This window comes from Pectinophora gossypiella, chromosome 4, assembly GCF_024362695.1.
Source record: "Pectinophora gossypiella chromosome 4, ilPecGoss1.1, whole genome shotgun sequence".
NCBI classification, from domain to species: Eukaryota; Metazoa; Arthropoda; class Insecta; order Lepidoptera; family Gelechiidae; genus Pectinophora; species Pectinophora gossypiella.
In genome coordinates, this window is record NC_065407.1 from 5494552 (window position 1) to 5515078 (window position 20527).

Genomic DNA, 20527 nt, shown 5'->3' on the forward strand with positions numbered 1-20527 from the left:
CGAAGTTTAAATACTTGCGGCATCGCTTATGTAATGCGTGCTAAAATTACTCAATAATTATGCCGTTAAATATTAGAGGTAATACTGGAGTTTGTAACAACGTTCAATTTACACAGACAAACAGAAAGTTCGGTGAGGCGTGGGTAGTTAGTTCATCTTGTGACGGATGTACCACTGACTACTCCGAATAGTTGTGAGCTTATGTTTTGTTATGCTCTTTTCTGTAAAGGTCAGGGGGGAGGTGATCAATCACCACAGTCATGTAACCATTATTACGGAGACTTTATATGCAAAAGAAATAAAAAAAATTGCGGGAGAAAATTCGCGAGAAACGACGTGGCAAACTCGCTAAAGTTGTTTTGTTTCACCAAGATAACGCGACGCCCCCGCGCACAATTTCAAATTTACGATGACTGCTATTGAAGATGCTGCGTATGAATTTATAGTACATCCTTCATTATCACCGAACCTTTCTCCTAGTGGTTTTTATCTATTTCCAAGGGTGAAAGAGCATCTTAGAGGCCAGAAATTTGAGAATGATGATACGGTGATCATTGCCGAACGAGAATTTTTAGGGGATCAGGATGAAGGGAATTTTATGTTTAGAATGAAGATATACCAAGTGTACCTATAATCCTAAAAGGTGACTATATCGAATAATAAAACAACATGTAATAAAAGATAGTTGGGTCGTTCTTCTTTTTTATCGACAATAAAAAGACATTTTCTCGATTTATCGTATTTAACATCTTTAAAATTATAACGGCAATAAATATTTTAAAACATCATATAAAGATGTGTCTGTAGAGGACTATTTAGTGGTTCTCTTTATCTTGGTAACATACTTTTCTTTGCAGGCGCATTCCAAAAAATATTGTGACAGAGTGGCCCTTTTCATCGGAGACAGCATTTCAATTAACCACTCTGTCACATAATTTTGTGAAAAACGATCAAGCTACGTTAATAACTAATTGAGGAACCGATTAGTATTTTGCTTGTATTTTGAGTATAATAAGATAACTATATTTTTGGACAATCAAAACATGAAATCAAATTCTAAAACATAACTTATCAGAAGCAGAACGAAGGACAGATCATTGTCGATAAAAAAGAAGAACAACCCATGCGTCATACTCATTCTCACTTTTTATTGAACACCCCTCATACGCACGTTATTCCATCGGGATGAACCAAATTGAAATAGAAGACAAAAAATATTTCGAGTTTACTACGTATTTATATTTTGTTAAATCTAGGCACAATAAAGTTGTATTCTATTGACAGAAAAAATATCGTATTGCATTTATTTAAAAGTCGAACAAATAAGAGAGCGGACTGTTTCCATTCGCTAATTGTTAGACAATATAAATTATAATTTTACCGGAAGTTTGCGAATTGACTAAAGGCTCTTTTGACGGGATTTTGACATAGACAAATGGCAACAAGTGCTTGAGTGGGCCGATAGTAATAACAATATGACCTGTTTGGGATTGTAACTTAATGACGAGAGATTTTCTGAACAATATTTATGTCCATCGGCGAAAGAAGGATGCTTCGATACATTTTATCATAACAAAAGCTACATCCATCGCAAGATAAACTGAGTGAGTAACCACGCTTCATCGATTTTCTGTTATCCCAACGTGTTACGTGGTGGTATCGCCGTCTATAATATTGAGCCAACTGTGTTAGTGAAAATTGCACTAAAGATTCCCGTTTGAGAAGCAGGTCGATGACATACAGGACCAGGGTTATTATTAATATTTTTTTGACGTGACTCATTGTAGATTTGCCGCAGATGAGCGCGAACCTCGGCTCAGGGCGTCGTCTGAGAGGAAAAATATTTCAAAGAATTAATCAAACCTAGTGGGTCGATAGCGATAAGCGCTGATGAAGGAAATCGTCGACCACGCCGGCGGGGTCGGTATCGGGGTCCGGAAGTGTATGGTGTCGCGAGCTAATTGGCTGCCTCTATGGCTAGAGTAATCGGGTCGTCGGGATCGTATATTACGTCTTTCGGACGTCGATACTTTTCAGGACCAGGGTTATCTACTTACATTGTTTTAAAAAGGACGTCAATGCGACCACTTTGTTTGAAGTATAAAGATATATTTGAGAATACATAATGGTAACAGGTTATCAATCCAATCACCTATATCAACCAGGTTCAATTTGAAGGGGACTCATGCTTACCCTAAGCAGTGAATTAAGTAATTTGATAATATTTAATCTATGTACGAATTTTAACGCATATTTATGGAACACGACGTTCTTGCCTCACCCAACAGGGTCCACATAGTACCAGCGTCGTGGTTCACGTTGCGACTTGTGCTGAGTGAGGCCCTTTTATCTCAGGACGTTCACCACCACCTTATAATCATTCTAATGAATATCCTCCTTTGCTTTTTGTAATTGTTTTGTGAAAAATTTTAAGTGATGTTATTGTCTTTGTGTGTGGCGTGCTTTTATAATAAACAATTTCTATTCTATTTCTTTTCTATGAACAATGAAAATTGACGAGGTAATTAGAGTTCAGTAGCCGTTTGAAACATACCACATATTTTTTCTCAGGGAGGTTTTACCCTGAAAAGAACTTCACACAATGAACCTGAACAATAGGAAAGAAAGCGTATATAATTCTTTATCTCTGAGGCGAAGACACGTTAGGTCTATTGTATTTGGCCTAAATTCATTAGTTTCACTCTTTAGCGAAATACGTCACAGAATGTGCGGGTATATATGAATAAATCTATTTTAATGCCATCTGCGGCAAATCTACAATAAGTTACGTCAAAAAAAAATATATAGAGTATTTGTATAAATATTAACTGTAGCTTATATCCGTTGTTGTTACACCGTCCCGCATCCAAGCTTTTTATGACTGATTCCTATTAGTGGTTGCCTGGAAATAGCTTCAGACTAATAAGGCCGTCCATTTGTACCATTGTTAAATGTTTTTTTATAAATGTTTGTATGTTTTGTTTGTGTGCAATAAAGTATTTTTAAAACCCAAACCCCAATTGTTTACCTACCCAAATACCTCCACCAACACGCAGTGGACCAGCGTGGAGTATGCTCCATACCCTCTCCGGTTGATTGAGGAGAGGCCTGTGCCCAGCAGTGGGACGTATATAGGCTGTTTATGTAATTGTATAGCTATTGCGTCTGGAAATCTCAGCCGCAAGAGGTTAAAGCCGACCATGGACCAATTTGTAGGCGTTGGGTTAGATAGCCTATTATACAGTACATTTGATCTATATTGGACCACCATTTTCAATCCGCTGGATACCTTCTGGCAGCTAATGCATCCCAATCATCATCCCATTTTCACGGAATCCGCTTGCCTGACCTCTAAATTTGATAAGTCCGGTTTTTTACAGAAGCAGGCAGTCTCCTGTCTGACTACCCTAGTTAACATTCAAAGAGAATTCTGCAGGTCAAAGAGAATATTACGGCAAAGAAACAGTTCGTACCCACGAATGAAGCTTTTACCGTGCACTGGAATATTTGTGATTTATGTGAAGATGCAAAGACTACTCAAATTAAGTACCTATGCAAATCACACGGAACCACATACGAGTACATTTTAAATGATATTCTTAGAGCAACTAAGTAGATTTTGTATTGAATGGAATTGTAAAATGCAATTAAAATATACGCATTTCGATGACCACGTAACAGATATTTTGTTATTTTGTGAGTCTTATGAACCTATATCTATTACATCTAACCGTGATTCCGTTATTTTTGGCGAGATATTAAAAAATAAAAATAGCCCCTAAGTAAGTTCATTCACGTAAAATTTACTGCCAAATATCTCTTATCTCTGTGTGTACACTCTAACGCTTCTGATCATTTACTTTGAAGATTCGATACTAAAAATAAATATATTCAAAATGTTTACGACTACATCCAACGTAATATATTCTTTTCTTTTGTCAAAAAAAAAAAAACAAGTTTAAAAACTAAAACCCGACTACTAAAACGATGAATCAAGAAAATAGGTAATTATTCCTCAGAAATTCTTCCGAATAGTGTTTAAAGAGATAAACGTGGTCGTATGCCGTGTGCCGCAAACTCTTAGAACAGATACATTTCATTTCTTATATTTATCTAAATACACTATTTTCTTGTTTACCCTATAACCCGTAGTCGGGTTTTAGTACTATCCTTACATTTTAATGGAATTCCAAAGTCTCTGCTTACCACAGTGGGAAATAGGCGTGAGTTTATGCATATAAACTAATAGTATAAAATAATTTGACATGTATTTATACGAGTAAAAACAATTAACCTACTTACATGTTTTCTTTTGGATTGTGACTTTGTAACTAATTGTCAATCAAAAGTTTAAAACATTATGTAAAACATATTTAATTAGCACAAGAAAATTGTAATGTCTTCACAAGGAGCTTCACAAATTATTTAATTAAATACTTATTATAATGTATTCAGTTAAATGTAAACAAATACAAATGAAAGGCATATAAAAGTTATATTCTGTACTTAATAAACTTTAAAATTCACAGGTCAAAAGCGTTACAATTTATTTTAACACAACAAATATAATATCGTTTATTATTGTCACACAGTGAAGAGTGTATTATTTTATATTTCTACAAAACTTTATTAAAGTTTAGTTTTGAATAGCAAGTTAAGCATTGTGTATAATAAAATAACAAATGAGTAGGTCTGATTCCAGATAGTTCTATTGAGCCTTGAATAAGTTTTCAAATGTCTGCATGATTATGCCTGTGATAATTATGCATGATGTATTACTGAAGCAGCGGGGCGGGTATAACTTATTATATCTAGTTGTCAGGGAGACCTGTGTCCAATGAGGAACTTTCCAGGCTAATCACTAATTGTGTAGCGTTCTCCATTCTTGTCTATCAAAGGCCAATTCCTTCACTTCCTTGTAAGACACGACGTTAACCTTCTCTTTGATCTGTTCCATGTACGCTATTCTCCAGGCTACGTTCCCGAAAAATATTATAGATGGCGCTGTCGAGGTCTGATAATTACCTAGTTTTTCATTACTCGGGTATATAATTATTCAAAAATACAATGTAATCAATGGATTAGCAGAACGTAGTAGGTAGCTCCTTGGGACGGGCTAACCTTTAAAATACTACTTAGGTTCTATGACGATCTTGTGACGTAGCGAGTAGGCGCCGCTACTTCAAAAGCGCACCCCTGATGCCGAGCAGCAGCGATATCAGTACTGGTTGGAGGCCGAGGAAATGGATTCTGGTAGGGCTCTAGCTAGAACATCACCGATTGAGAAATTGGTCGGTGTACTGTGGAACGGAAGGCGATTGGGGCAACCACCGTTCTACACGCCCTATCTATGGCGTATTGAAGGCGATTCCACCGACAATGGCGCAGCTCTTAGATAAAGAGAGAGAGACAATGTAATGGCAGAAGAATATTAAGTAAAAACAGTTGTGTTGGATAGTTGTATTTATTTTGATCAGAGTTATCGTCCTATACGTACTTAGTATTATGCTTTATTCTATGGTAATTACTACCTTTAGTGATATCAATTGCGATAAGCAGAGATACAAGATAGTATTGAAAAGATAAAATATAATTAGAGTGATAGGTTAACATATCGCCTGTTACTTTTAATTCAATGGATTTCAACAATATGCCCGGGATGCAAAAATAGCATATGGTGTCGTGTTCGTTTCTGATCATATTTGGTGTAAAGAAAACTAATTAACGCTCCAGAATTAGGCTTTGTTTTAGTTTCCATACATCACAGATGAAATCCCTTTGTGTTTTTTTTTTCGAAAATAGGTGTATTTATTTGTGAATACAAAGTCATTATCTCCCCAGCATTATCCCGTTTTCACGAGGTCCGCTAACCTAACCTGAAAATTTGACAGGTCCGGTTTTTTACAGAAGCAACTGCCTGTCAGACCTTCCAACCCGCAAAGGGAAAACCAGCAAATACTTACGGAGTGACACACTTTTTTTTCAAATTACGTAAACTATTTTTAACGGAGTAAGAGAGAGAGAAATGGAGACAGAAAATATGAGTACTGTTAGTGTAGTGGGTATCTATTGGTGATGGAAGTTTCACATAAACAGCGTGTAGGCAGCGAAAGGTCAGAACGGTAAAGCTTCAAACTTCGCGGCACACCTTAAGAGATAGGAAATCTTTGTAACACTCGGCCGTACAGACCCTTGACATATAGCGACGGACGTCTATTGTAACAGAGTACACTTCCCTGTCAATGGTCATTCAACAAAGTGAAAGTGAAATCAGCGAGACGAAAAATACACATTGCAACAAGACCGAAAGAGAAAGCAAGCCTACATCACGTTTCGTTTCTAAGAAATGGTTCCGTATTAGGTATTGATGTGTTCAAGGTATTATTATTATTTAAGTACACTAGCAGCATAAGCTGATGTGTCGTCACTGCACTTGACGCTTTATTGTTAACTGGACAAGAACTCTATTTGTTTGTTCAGGTGAGGAAAACGGAATAAATCCTGAACTGGTATATAGCCTTGAAAGGACAATGCGTAAAAAAATAAGATTTGTAATTAATTCAATCTCAGAAACATCATCATCATGAATTTCAGTCTTAAGTAAATTTCTGTAAAAAGGGCGTTTTCTTCACTATGTCTAGGGTTCGAATCAAAAGTCAAAGGTCAAGAGTCATCAGAAGATAACATATTGAAGTTCCAGCTCAATTGAAAATTTGAAGAGGAACAATCAACCCGAATATTTCAGAAAAGTTCCTTTGAGTGACTTGAGCGAGATTTAATCCAGGATTTTTGATTTAGTAATTCAGTAAACAAGCAACACGTGTAAAACCATTAAACCACAGATGAGACATGTTTGTCGTCATATTACGCGTTAACTTACTAACCTAATGCAAAATACCATCCCGCATTCCCTGACTAATTTAGTTTAATAGCTGATGTGACCCGTCTTAACTTCCTGAAAGGGTGATATTATGTTCAAACAGGGTAGGGTATTGCTAAATCTTCTTTCGTGTAGATTGTGAGGTGGATTACCAACTTCATCAATCCTGGTGTCAGGCTTACTATTGAGCCGCCGAAGGCCCCTGACATGACTCATGTAACGAGTACTTACATCAGTAAGTAATAACCGGACCAACGGCTTAACGTGCTTAACACGGATCATCTTCCATTCGGATAATCAGGTGATCAGCCTGTATTGTCCTAACCAAACTAGGGATCACAAAGTGATTTTTGTGGTATTTCCCCACCGGTCTTCGGACCCGGAACCTCCGGATCGTGAGCCTAACGCTCAACCACTGGACCACAGAGGCAGTTAATATTGCTAAATTGTATATTTAGTTAAAGTTTAATAAAGTAATGAAAAAATAGTGGTTGAATGAGCGAAGAAGAAGCAACGCATTTTTGACCCCTCTGGCGCTGCGAGTGTCTATGGACGAAGGTACCTAATTGCTTATCATCAGGCGACACGTCTGCTCGTTTGCTGCCTATGTTATATAAATGCGCTAATTCAGTGAACCAATGCTCTCTTAGGAGATAAATGGAAAACTAAATAGATCTCTAGGTAAAGAAGGAAGTGATTTCCTAAGCACAGATTGTCAGAAAACCGTGATCCGTGGAAGGTTCATTCCTCCATGGCTCATAGCATTGGAAAGTAGGTGAGATAAGGTAAGTACAGAAGTGTAAGTCTGACGTAATTACAAAGCCACACAATTGAGAATGGAAGTGAGCGTTTCAGCAAAAATACTGTTATGATTGATGATAAAATATTCTTGAGCATAACATTCTTATACCATCATCATCATCTCCTTAGCGTTATCCCGTTTGATAGGGTTCGCTTACCCATCCTGAAGATTTGACAAGTCCGGTTTTTTACAGAAGCGACCTGTCTGACCTTCCAACCTGCGGAAGAACAAACCAGCCCAATGCGGGTTAGAGCGTATACCTCCGAAACGAATTTACCGGGTATGTGGGTTTCTTCACGATGTTTTTCTTCACCGCTGAGCTCGTGATAATAATTTAGCTCAAAATTACAAACAACGTAAATAACTATATAAACAAGCACTACATATGATCACGACACATAGAGCGGATGAAGGATAATAGGATTACGAAAGCGGTATAAAAAAAATTACTGTTGGTGATAGGGCTGACAGAGGAAGACCTAGAAGGGCTTACATTGATTAAATTGGAGATGTCCTTAGAAAAGGTTCAGTACGATCTACTCTGAACCGGCGTGCGAATATGAAACGATTGATAAAATGTGGAGGGAGCAAGAGAAGTGTGTCAGGATCGAAGCAAATGGAATTTCATAGTCTCTGCTTACCCCGGTGGGAAATGGGCGTGAATTTATGTGTGTATGTATAAGCTCAAGACTATTTACCCAATTGGGCTAGTCAGAGGTACATTCATCGCCTGTGAAATTATGTCGCTACACCTGAAAATATTCATGGTAAATGGCTATTCCTTATTTATTTAAATACACGTATATTAGAATGGTGGTATCATATCATGGAAGGGATGGAGTAGTTGCCAGGAGAATTAAAATAAAGCTTGCAGTATTTCATATTGCCCATACATTTTAAGGTAGTAAAACCTCTTAAAATTCCTCTCAAAATAATTTAATAAGTATTCAATTCGATGTTGGTCAGGAGAATTCCAATAAAGCTCCAAGTATTTCACATTGCCCGTACATTGTTAGAAATGAGTGTTTTACTCTTCCTTATAAATATTTAAATATTTTTTTTTTAATGAAATGGTCTTCTGTGCGAATAATGATGAGTAAGTATATGAAAAACATGTTTTTACCTTTGAAGAAAAATTTAAATAAGTACTTAATATTTTGCTTCAAATCCTCCTTTTATCCGAGACCTCCACCGCCACCATATTATTATCATCACCACACAACACTAACACAAAATAACATAAGTATTTATAGTACGTATTGTAGTACTGTCGTGGTTTCCTTTCTTCCAGAGTAATGTATGTATATATTTACGTATTTATATTATATTATTATAATCATTATTTATTGTCTTCTATGTATTGTTTTTAACATAGTTTATCTAGTTATAAGTACTTATATTTTTCAACATTTTATTATTTATTTTTTTTGCACTGTCTATCCCGCTACATTTTTTCATTAAATTCATATCCTATACCTAAAGGTTGCCTGGAAGAGATTGCTACCTTAGCAATAAGGCCGCCTGTTGTACTAGCAATTTAATTATAATACTAATGTTTTTTTTAATGTGATTCAAGTGCAATAAAGAGTTTTTGTATTGTATTTGTATTGTATATTATAAACTTACACACAAATATAAGTTTGGTGGTAGGGCTGGCAGAGGAAGACTTAGAAGTACGCCATTAACCAAATTGGAGATGACAGAGATACTCTGAACGTAAGGGTATTGATAACATGTGTGCGGCGTCTTTTAATATTAAATAATTCTTATTAAAATATATATATTCGATGGTTTATTGAAGATTTAGTCATTCAAATTAATTGAAGTAATTAATAATGTTACACTAAACTCTACAAACTCTACATGTATAAATTGAGCCCTGTTACTAGTAAGAAGCATAATAATTTATACAAATTTACTTATTAAAATAATTTATTTTCATAATAATCTAAACTTCAAATTAAATCATACATTTTTAATTTATTTAATACTAGCAATAGCGGATTGTTGAATGAACAAAGTTGTTGAATATGTTTGAACTAAATGAAGTCATAATAATATTTAATTCTAATGAATAAGCAAGTACTTCTCTTACATAATTATATATGTATTTACTTTGGTACCATGTCACATTAACTATATTGACAAATTGAACTGTATGTCTCACTAAATGTCAAGTTAGGGCGACAGAGTCCTAAATTGGGTACATTATATTGCTCATGACTGTACACTCGTACTCCCCCTAACTTGCGAGGAGTGTGTACCACTTTGGGGATTCAGGTGTTATGCTTTACTCGTATGTTATGTTGTTATGTTTTACGTTTACTCTATAAATATAAACAGAAAATTGAAAAGTGTAACTCGGACGGGATTTGAACCCGCGGCTCTTGTCAAGCCGGGACGAGCTTGTTAACTATTACACCACTGAATTATCTCTTTGTGAGTTTGCCTAAGCATGGGTAAGTGCTATAAAAAAAACTTTTTTTAGTAAATTTAAAATTATTTCAGAAATAGTAGTAAATAGAGAAAAATATTAGAAAAGGTGGCAATTTAACTTTAAGGATATCATTATAAAACATAACATAAGTTCACGAGTATATATCCAATCGAGGTAGTCAGAGGTACATCCATCGCACGATGAACAGTATCCACACTTTACCTAGGTTTCAGTGATGTGTGGTGAGCCGTATCACCGTCTATAATGGTCGAGCCAAATGAAGTGATAACTCAATGGTGCAAGTTCGTTGGCGGGGATCGAACAGGCGCGTATTTGAGAAGCAAGCTAGTAACATACAGAACTACAGTTCATTATAACCATTTGGAGTTGATTTTCAATGGTGGCTGCAAGATGTATTTAATATTTTTTGGACTTTTACCACCTCATCAAGGATCATTAGCATACGGCCGTTAGGCCAAAAAGTGAAAAAATAAAACTTTTGAAAATATGAAAATCTTTGGTGGACTTTTTTAATTTTAGAAGGTCATAACCGAATTCCTCTAATCAGGGACAATAATGTTAGATGTACCATGTTGCTTGTCATTCTGAACTCACTTTTACATGCTTGTAGAATTAGGTACCTACTCGTACATATATGCAAACGTACCTACCACTGTTCCTAGCACGATACGAAATCATTCGGTACTTAACCAAATTAACTTTAGAACAAACAAAATAATTAACCCTATGAATATAATTTGCATTTTATAAGATTATTATGTGTGGATATATGAATTATTAAAAAGTAACCGAGCAGGCAATTTAATTATAATTTTCAGTAATTGAATTTAAAAAAAACTTACCTACCAGTTTTTCACTAATAAATCACAGGGGTCAAAATCACACACTTCGAAATTTAAAAATTATTTCGCGCGTTTTTCGCTGTACGCGCGTCGGTGCGCGCTGCGGTTGCGAGTTCCGTTCTGCGACTGCGCAAGGGACTGCCGAAGACGTTGCATCTCAACTCGAAAATTTAAGAGGTCTAACTAAAGCCTAATGGTATTCGCGTATTCTGTGTCCTTTCACTGCCAAATAATGTTGATATTTACTACCTTTTACTCGCGGTTTCGTATCCGTAATTGCAATGAAAAATATTGAATTTTATATCATTAATTCTGACATACCTACCTAATAACAGTCTCTGTGGTCTAGTGGCTAGAGCGTTATGCTCACGATCTGGAGGTTGGGGTTTGATTACCGATGGGGATATTGTCGAAATCACTTTGTGAGACTGTCCTTTGTTTGATGAGCACTTTTCAGGTTTGAATAACGTGATTGGCTGAAAAAGTAAGATGATTACGTGCTTCAGAGGGCACGTTGAGCCGTTGGTCCTGGCTATTAGCCGTAAAAACATATCCACCAACACGCAATGGAGCACCAGCGTGATCGTGCTCCATACACCTTTGATTAAGGGGAAGCCTGTACCCAGCAGTGGGACGTAGGTATATAGGCTATTTATATTTATGCATATCTTATGTAATTTATTTTAAAATCGTCATGTGTGTAATCTACTCTAAGAGTACTAGTCAAGAGTTAAAGAAATATACAAACACTCTACATATATAAAACCTTTGAGTAACCTACCTCGCAGACCCAGTAACCTCGCAGACCCAGTATCCTTAGTGTTTTCAATGAGACATAGGTAAGTATTATAAAACAATCTACTTTACTTGTCATAGTGACTAAAGCGGCATGGTAAGTAGAAGTAAGTAAAGTTAAAGAAGTTTCGAAATAGACAGAGATCAAAGATGGGGGACATATTGGTTACCTTATGGTACTAATATTTTTCCTCTCAGACGATGCCCTGAGCTGAGGTTCGCGCTCAACTGGGCACCCTCAGGCCTGTTGTCTTAAACGTTGTACCGGGTGAGAGCCTTCAGCGCTCTCCATTTATCCGGCCAAGTATTTAATGTCATCTGCGGCAAATCTACAATAAGTTACGTCAAGAAAAAGCAGGGAATGTTTCCACTCTGCGAACGATCCTGGTATCAAAAAGGCGCAAAACTTATGTATCTACGAAGAATTTTACTACCTAACCTGTAGGCAGATAAGACCATAGTACAAGAAAGGACAATTTGAAAAAGAAAAGCCACATTACCACTTTGGGAACATTCCCAGAAACGGCACACCATAGCATGTAACGCATAGTTGATTATACATTAAAAGAGAAATCAAGAATGAAGTGATGATTTAGAGACAATTAATTTAAGAATTTATTGTCGCACTAAGAAATGCAATGCGTCGTATTACCCAACACTTATGCCTCTTCTAGAACCGTTAAAGCAAATCTAAAAGGCAATAGAGACATGTTATTTGTATTTATGTCTAATAGACATAATGTTATTAACAATTATTACAAAACGACGGAGTATTTAATCTATGGGCGAAAGGCCTGTATCCTAAGGCCTTACCGGTACGTTAAATACTATATCGCGTCTAGATGTAATCTTATTGATTTTAATTTTAACATACATACTTTAATGCACACACAGAAAAAGAGAAATTGAAAAGTACACTTGGCGGCCTTCTGGATAGTTAGCAATCTCTACATGACCTAAATAATAACCCATAATCGTTACATGAGCCATGATTGTGTCCCGAGTTTGGTTAGGACATTACAGGCTGATCACCAGATTGTCCGAAAGTAAGATGATCCGTGCTCCGGAAGGCACGTTAAGCCGTTGGTCCCGGTTACTACCTACTGATGTAAGTAAGTAGTCGTTACATGAGCCATGTCAGGGGCCTTTGGAGGGCTCAATAATAACCCTGAAACCACGGTTGATGGGGTTGGTATTCCACCTCACAACCCACGCGACAGAAGGAATCTCTTCCAAGCAATCTTTGATTTATGAGATACAAAATATTATATGATATAGCGGAATAGTGCAGCGGAGGAATACATGTCTGGCATAACAAATTTTGTTAAAAGCCCTTAAGTAAATTAAATAAAAAAAAAAAAAAAAAGGAATACATGTATACCATATAGTATGTATGTTTCAACATTTAATAAGTACTCAAAATCAAACTGAGAAGCACTTAACATGTATACATAAAAAAAACAAAGCTATTATCTTTTAGAAAAGTGATAACAGTTCCTTATTAACAGTTTATGTCAATAGAACACCAGTTTAAGTAGGTAGATACCTACCATCATCAACCGAACAGACTTTCACATTTCTGATATAAGATATACTTGGATTTGAAGTCCTATGCTGGTTGATGAACCGTGCACTAACTCAATAATAACCCTAATACCAGGGTTGCTAAAGTTGGTTACCTACCCACATGCATTCTACGCTTTTTGTTCGCTTCTAACCCAGTGTCGAAGCAATCTATAGGTATTAATATATTTTTATACCTACTTACAAAGTGACAGAATGTCTGCGGTGTCACTGGCTTGTACTCAATGCTTTTAGTTAAGAGAACTTCCCTTAGTAAATACGAATGCGCAATTCAAAAGTACAGCTGTTGAATCGGAAACTACAGCCTTGAAGTTATGTACAGACGGTTTGATTTGGTACTTCGTAATATATTTGGGTGAATATCAAAATTTCAAGTTTGGTGGCGAAATTTCATATTATTTTTTCGTGAAAAATCCAAAAGGATCCGACATGATACCCAATATTTTACGAAAAAATTATATGAAAGTTCGCCACCAAACATGGCACATTTTGATATTCACCCATTTCTTAGTTTTAAGTTTATCTCTTTCCGGGTCTGCTAGGAGAGTTTACTAGAAATAAGTTGAACCGTTTGACTATTAATAAATAAACCATCTGATACTTTTTATGACATATGACAACTGATTAGATGGGACTGATTTTGTAGGTTTTAGACCTAAAATAAATTATCATCAGAATACTAAACTACGCGTGAAGATAAAGGTTTTATTTTCGTATAATACAGCTTACTGCCTATCTCGTCGGCCTGACAGAAAGCTCGGTGAAGCGTAGGTGGGTACACAGTTCATCTTGCGAAGGGTGTACAGTCATGAGCAATATAATGTACCCACTTTAGGACTCTGTCGCACTAACATATTTGACATTTAGTGAGACTTACAATTCAATTTGTCAAAAAAGCTAATGTGCATGGTACCAAAGTGTATACATATTAATGGTCGTGACCGTACTCTGACTAGCTTCAGTGGGAATATAATTAGTCGTGCGTGAGCTTATGTTATGACATACCCCGGATACTTCCACACATGCGTGCACACAAAAACACTCACACCCACACACACCCCCATACTTACACACGAAGTAGCTTGAACAATTTTTTTTCACCTTTATAAAATATAAAAAAAAATTAAGTAGTTTTTTATAAAAAAAAATGTATTAGAACTCCGCTCAAATCATGATTATACATTATTGTACAACTGGAAGATAGCTGGTACCTATAGCTCAGGTTGTACCTATTGTAAGTGCCAACAGTGCTTTAAAATTGTTAATCTTCTAGTATTATCTAATTGTAGCAATAGTTATTAAGTTGTTTGGAACAATGAATACATTTTATTGTTAATATTACTTCATTCAAAACACCTTGTTTTACACAGACACTACACATTGATATTATCGTACACGCACATACAGATGCGTGACGTCTGATCATACGATAGACGACTAAAGTAAGACCGAGGGGACGCGAGGTAAGCCTAGCGCAGCCGCTGGTGGGGAGCGGAGATTTGCCGTTCTATACTTAGTATTATTCGTTATCCTATGGTCATGATGTAAACGGTAACGTAAAATATACATAAGTACAATTACAAAAAAGTCGTAGGTACCAACCAAATTCGATCGTCTGCAGCGAGCTTTACGTACTTGTTAGCAGAGTTCGGGTCAATATGCAAGTTCCTTTGTTTACATTGTAGGTACTTTTTTACGTTTTTCTCGTCAACAGTTTTAAGTGGATTACCAAATGTTTTTGGGCTGAAGCATGTTGATGAGGGATTTTGATGGTGCTTTCCTCAAAAACAATATATAGATGGCGCTATGGCGATTTTTCTTCATTAAACCGTAGGTCAAACCTTCTAATTTTATGGATAACCGACTTTATATATGCATCTTTTATCTTTATTTTTGGGTAATTATAAATGATGACCCTTTTTATTACACCCAGGCACAATTACATTTTCCACCCATTATTATTCTGATCAAAATAAAGAGAAGCAGTACCTATAGGTACGTAGCAACATAATTATATACATAGCAACATTTATTTTTAAATATGGTTCTGCCGTTAGGTACATTTTGTTTTGGAATAATTATGTGCCCGAGTAATGATAAAATAGGTACTTAATTATTACTTTAAAGCTGTACAACATCTATATTTGTTTTGGTGAACGTAGCCTGAAAAATCCCTCATTAACTCTTGATAGGTGTAATAATGTCATATACACTCAATGCTTTTTTATTATTCGATAATGGTGCTAATTCCTGTAAATACCATCTAATTTTATTTTAAGTTATATCTGTCATTTTCCTATCCGCCGAAAAGGAAAGGGACGGATAATCGACAAGCATAAAATTTATGGAACACACGTCAATTTTAAGCACAAATCTAAACCAACCGTCTAAAAATTTTACATCCGTCAATAAACCAACACAGTTAAGTAGACAGCACGTCAAACGGATTGCATACCAGGGACGTACCTTTTGATTCGCCCGGGTTATTCATTCATTTACTCATTCTTCCTAAAATTAAGAGCTGTGAATCATCCGTCCCTTTCCTTTTCGAGGGATATGAAAATGACGGGTATAACTTAAAATAAAATTAGGCGGTGTCTGCAGGAATCGGGGCCATTGGGTAACTAATAATAATGCTTATTACCTAAAATACAAAGGGAATTAACCAAATCTTTGATTTTGAAATTTAAAAAGGAATCTTACCTCATTTTAAATTTAATAATTTATCAACTATTCTTTTCCAAAACTGCCTTCGACAGGTCGGTTATTATATTGTCTTGTAATGGTAAATGGTACCTGGCCAGTTTTATGGCAATTTTTGGTCATTCAGTGGCACTCTAGATGATGAGACATTTCCTACGTCTGCCATGAGTTTCGGTTAATTGTAAGTACTTAATTAAGTTATTTTGTAAGTATTTACTCGTTGTTCTTATAACCTTCATGTGAATTTCTAAAAACAACTTTAATGTTGTACTCGTAGTCTAGGCCAGCGGTTCTTAAACTAGGTTCCGCGAAATTATCTATTTTAATTTTTCAAATGCTTTATGCTATACAGATATACAAGAAACATAGCCTCTCACTGGGCTAAAATAGTATTTGTAACCATTCGATAGGGGGTTCATAAAGTACAAAGTGTTTAGTGAGGGTTCCGTTATGTTGAATATTTGGACCTCTGGTCTAGGCAGTGAAACATGTACTTTATTGTGTTTCATCAGACTATAATAAGACCATTCATGGTTAAATCGCCAATGGTCATTGGCCTTTCCGAAATCGGGACATCTCTAGAGTGGTTCGCACGGCGAATTATATCGAGGGTTTTGGCCAAGAGACACAATAAATTTTAATGCTATCTACCCGTCGATATAGTTCGACGACGATGTTTCCTTTATCGTTTACGTAATTTTTGGATCAGTAATATCAACAGCACCGACAGCGTTGGTGTCCACTTGTTTAAAAGTACTTAAGATACAGTAAATAATAAATAAAATGTTATATTTTAGAGATTAACATCTCGAAAGCAATTGATACTACAAGTAGTTTGTTATTTGTTTGAGGCTCGTCTCGAGTATTGTTTGCACTGAGTAAGCACGAGAAACGCCCCGAAAACAGTACATTTTATAATTTTTTTCACAGACAGAACGTTTACCAGCCCTCGCGGAACGAGAACGACCCTCGAAAGACGCTAGTGTGGGGGGTCTCTAAATATGACACTAACTAAACGCTTTTAATAATAATCCTTATTGTTTGATGATAAATAATAAATGATATTTTTTACATAGCTCAATTATCCACAACACACATCTGTTGTAAACGGGCCTTCAGGCAATATTTCTGTGAGAATCTATTTTTAACAAAAATCGTTACCAAACTGGAGGTAGGCATACACCGTCGCTCGGCCCACAAAACCTACGTAATCAATACACACATAACCAGTGAAAGGCCGGAATGCCACTTGCTTTCCACTCTCCAACGCTTGCAAAACTATAACCGGTCCCCGAAACAACTGCGACCTTAAGGTTGAGAGCCTCAGGCAAAAAAAAGTTTGAAGATGCACGTATCAATCAATGACCTGTAGGTCAGGTTTTTTTTTAATGCATTGTTTGAGCGTTTTTGTTTATTTGCGGGTGTTCATTTAATACTTTTGATTGATGAAGTTTTGCGTGTCCTTTTTAGGTGTGATTAATAATTTTGAACGTGGAAAGTTGTTCTGTGTACAATTTAAGCATTATATATGTAGATAAATAATATACATATATTATGTACTATGATATGTATACAGTTTTAGGTTGTATAGTAATGATCATATTTAGTACATATTTATTATCAGAATGATTACAGTCTATTGCCATAGAAAAAGGAATAATATTACGTATAAAGCACCCCCCCCCCCCCCCTCGGTCTTTCTTTAGTCTTCTATCGTAGGGGCGTCACAAGTCACACGCACAAACGTGCGTGTAAGATAACGTCAAATTGTAGTATCGGATCTGTGTACAACGAGGAGTTTTGTACAAAGAGTCCGGGGTGTACTCTTAGTCTAATGAGACTACAGTCTATTCCAAGAAAATTCTGATCCAATTTTAGTATCGCAAACTAATAAAGCTAAACCCACTGTAAAGTACCTATTTGCATAACTAAATATTAAATTAATCTACATTTTATATGAATGAATATTATATCTGTCTGAAACCCTTCATATGAATTTAATTAAGCCTTAAAGTATAAGTATCACATCTCTCAAAATCTAATATCAATGAAATGGAACGTGTGGAATGATACGAATTAGAGACATAAAAAGAGTAAAATTATATTTGTCCTTTATTAAGGTCGATGTACTCATTTAAGGACAAAAATAATCTTTTTGATTGTTATCATACTTATGTACCTATTTTCATTAATAATTTATATTGTTCTTGGGAAATCAAGCAATTTTCTTATTGTTTTTATCTTGTTTTATTCAAATTTTGTTGTCAACAACGCCCTCCTTCTAGGTAGCTACTTACTAAAATAAAAATGTTCAGCAAACAATGAAATATTTTTTCTGTGAAAATACATTTTTTTTATATACCTCTATATTATTGTAGATTTGTTTCTTACACTTAACTTGAAATAATTTAGCGCACATGTGGCGATTACTTATATCAGTAAATAGTAACCGGAATCAACGGCTTAACTTGCCTTCCGAAGCACGGATCATCTAACTTTCGGACAATCAGTCACTCACGTCAGGGGCTTTTGGCGGCACAATCATAACCCTGACACCAGGGTTGATGATTCTGTTATTCCACCTTACAACCCACATGAAGGAGAAGCGCTTCCTATTTGTCCGGCCAGGTAGCTAGCTGCTTACAAGCCCGATACGTTATGAGGGTGGCATATTCTGTATAGAAAAAATCCTCTATAAAATAAAAGAAAAGAAAAAAATAAAATAAAAAAAAGCCCGATACGTTCAGTTTTACGTAACATCAATAAAAATAGTCAATGGACTTATCACGTGAGGGCGGGGAAATGGAGCGTAAAGCGTATTCATAGTAACCGCAAACCTCGCTAAGTTGATACACTTTTATATGCTACTTAGCATAATATGCTCAGAACGAGCTTATGACTACGTATGCTAAGTAACTTCTTATTAGGTAATCTGTGGTATTATGCCCATAACACATCTAATCGAGGCTGTGTGCTACCGCAACTTAAAAGTAACACTGCATAGTTCTTTTACTTAGTTGTAATTGCTTTACAAGAAAAATAAACTTTTAGCAACTTTCTTAAAATACATAACCCAAGCAAGAATAAGTCTGGCGATTCAGAAAGGCAATGCTGCCGGCCTATTAGGCACCTTGCCCCGATATGATGCATTGGAGGTGTTTTATTTATGTGTTTGTTATTTGTCCAAAAAATCTTTATGATAACCCAAGCCTAAAAACCTACAGAGTGTTAGTGACATAGTGACGAAAACTTTGATGGATGAGTCAGACCATGATTCTGGGTTGATATTAAATAGAATTTTGCGTCGCAAAAGTATGGAACTGAAAATAATTTTAAAAACACTAAGAAGAATTTCCACTTAATATCAACTCATAATCATGGTCTGAATCATCCCCCTCAGTATTCGGTACGATGTCACTTCCATCCTATAGGCATAGGCCTGCCCTCTATGTCAATAGAGAGTAGGTAATCATGAAGCATTTTTAATTAAAATAATTATTTTGTACACTGTAACTTATTTTATTTTATTATTCTATGTTACACGTCGTTTCCTTTCACGTAAAACGTGTCCAATGTGCCATGGTACTTTAAATCGGCCCATTATTGTTAGCGGAATGTCTGTGCTTATTAAATTGCATGAGAATCGAGAAATAATCATGATAACTTGATACTTGACGGAATAAGATAAGGAGTTAAACTGAAAGCATATCAGGATTATTCTAAATCGCACTCGTGAGGTATTATAGCAGTTTTACAGATTAGATAAGGTCGATTTTTGTTTTTTAATTTGAGAAATTCGGATGCCGTCCAGTGACATTACACGCCTAATAACGGCCTCCGTGGTCTAGTGGTTGAGCGATGGGCTCACGATCCGTAGGCCCCGGGTTCGAATCCACAAAAATATCACAAAAATCACTTTGTGATCCCTAGTTTGATTAGGACATTACCGGCTGATCACCTGATTGTCCGAAAGTAAGATGATCCGTGCTTCGGAAGGCACGTGCATGGGGAGCCCTCAGCGCTCCCTATTTATCCAGCCAAGTAGTTAATGCCATCTGCGGCAAATCTACAATAAGTCACGTCAAAAAAGCATCAAGTGACCGGATTTAAACGGTAACGAAACAAATGAAAAATATATTTATTGCATTACTGGTGTTATTTACTGAGGTCTTAAAAATAGAGGAAAATAGGTACAAACAGGAACCCTGTAATGGCACTTCAACTTAGTCAACACAATTAGGTTTAGGTATAAAATGAATGGGATTGATGTATTACTATGAGTAAACGAAATGCGCATTTACCTTAACTTGAAATTTAAAGGACATATTTACAAGGCAAATGACGTGCCATAAATGAAACAAAGGTATTTTTAGACAAGCAAAAAATAGAAACTGTGCTTCCAATATTTGGGAAGTTTATTTCTGACTCCTTGTTATTATGGCTTGATTTACCGCAAATTATCC

General features: G+C 35.9%; 3 protein-coding genes across 6 annotated transcripts in view; 2 read left to right on the forward strand and 1 right to left on the reverse strand.

Annotated features, from left to right (window-relative positions):
• LOC126366321 (elongation of very long chain fatty acids protein 4-like) overlaps nucleotides 1–11096 on the reverse strand; it is a 33200-nt gene extending 22104 nt beyond the window's left edge. Inside the window, exon 1 of one of the 2 annotated variants that reach the window (XM_050009430.1) lies at nucleotides 10987–11096. The gene's annotated coding sequence lies outside the window, so the exon portion shown is untranslated. Of the gene's footprint in view, nucleotides 1–10982 lie in introns of both variants that reach the window. The other variant, XM_050009431.1, reaches the window with a different exon arrangement.
• The window catches only part of LOC126366260 (proton-coupled amino acid transporter-like protein pathetic), a 231414-nt gene that overhangs the window by 94127 nt on the left and 116760 nt on the right, over nucleotides 1–20527 (forward strand). The gene's annotated exons all lie outside the window — the stretch shown is intronic.
• LOC126366253 (cholecystokinin receptor-like) overlaps nucleotides 1–20527 on the forward strand; it is a 268987-nt gene that overhangs the window by 14939 nt on the left and 233521 nt on the right. The window lies entirely within an intron of this gene.